Raw genomic sequence first — 1788 nt, 5'->3', positions numbered from 1 at the left:
CCCCCCCCCCGGCGGGGGCCAGGTGTTATTGCCCCGTGGCTCACTTAGGGGCTGACCTATCACAGGTCATTTCTGCGTCCGACCTATCTCGTCCGTGTCCGACCCAAGAATACAAATATAATACTGAAACTAAAAAGTATAATATAAGAAAAAATATACACATATGAAAGTATAATAGGACTGCTTTAATAGTAGTAATTATGTTGCTAGGTGTAGCTGTAACAGCAGTCGTAGTAGTAGCAGTTGTTGTGACAGTAGTTGAAGGTATTTGTAGTGCACAGTACTACTACAACTAGTAGTAGCAGAAATAGCATTGATGATGCTATGATGAGCTCATTTCAGTGCTATGTTAAGATGTTATGTTTTCACTAATTATATTCCATGCCCTTACCCCTCCCCTGAGTACTGCTGTTTTATTGGCTGATGATCTCCCAGCGAGTCGGCAGTCACTTGATGGGGGGGAGGGGCTCGAAGATGGATTACCCAGCGCAAATTGGCCATCAGGACCAATCAGCTGCCAGAAAGGAAATGGATGGCTCTCATTTGTTCTCATTATTATCATAACAGCCATAATGCTCAGACACACACACATGCCACTCGTGGTCACCACCATGAAATGTTCCAATTAGTTATGCTGGGAGACAGCCTTTGTGTGTGTGTGTGTGTGTGTGTGTGTGTGTGTGTGTGTGTGTGTGTGTGGCTGTGTAAACATAGACGCTAAAATTAAAAAAAGGAAAAGGTTCACACGCTCAGGCAACGTGGCATGCCTAGTCTCTCCCTCAAGGATAGATGACTTATTGATATTATTGATGACTTATTGACTTATTGATGGCTGTCAGTTTCAAGCTGTTTTACGTTGTTCAGATGCAGCGAGAGAATGTTTTTTTAGGAAATAATTACCGAGGTCAGGTGACCTTATAGCTAGCTATGATACCAGAACACTGTAAGCAGTAGGGGATTTATTGTAGTAATAATTTATTTATAGTAACTTAAGACTGAGATTCTATGTCCATGTCTATAATACATCATAAACACATTTGTAATGTGTTACAATCTGTTTGTAGCGCTGTATAGGTATAGCTATTAGCACTCAATTAATAATTCTTCACAAGTATCTATATTTTTCATAAATCCCAGTCATTCACTGACAGGGGAGCCAAATGTGTTGTTTTGAGCATTCAGACATTTGGAGTTGTTTCTTGTGTGTACACTTGGTGTCGCTGTGCATTTACCGGGGGCAATATATATGAAGGTAAATATTAAGGTAGGATCCAAATTATTGGCAGGTGTTTGGCCTGGAAGCATAGACAGTGAAAGAACTGGACACAGCAACCCCCCCCCCCCCCCCCCCCCTCCCCCAAAACAATTTGAAGCTCATGTATCAACATCACTGTAGGTAATAGGAATAGCATAATATTCTGTCTATTTCTATGCTCCACATTGCTAAACTCTCAGCAATTCCATTGGTTTCTCTCAAATACAAATTCTAAATCAACCAGGACTGAAATGTTAAAGTGCCCGTATTTAGAAAACAAAAAATCACTTTTTCTGGGATTTGGGGTGTAATTTTGTCCTCTGGAGCTTCCATACACATACAAACTATCCATGGGTTTTGAGTGAGATCTGTTTTCTGATGGTCCCTTGTCTTCAGTCTCCGGTAGCTGTTTCAACATCTGCACGGCTTTCTACGTCACTAGAGACCAGGTGGCTAACTGTAGCATGCTAGCTCATTCTCAATGGAAAACACTGCTCCAACAGCCAATAGTTGACCATAATCTCCAAAAGAAC

Source organism: Etheostoma spectabile, unplaced genomic scaffold (genome assembly GCF_008692095.1).
Source record: "Etheostoma spectabile isolate EspeVRDwgs_2016 unplaced genomic scaffold, UIUC_Espe_1.0 scaffold379, whole genome shotgun sequence".
Lineage (NCBI taxonomy): Eukaryota > Metazoa > Chordata > Actinopteri > Perciformes > Percidae > Etheostoma > Etheostoma spectabile.
Note: the sequence above shows the minus strand (reverse complement) of the source record.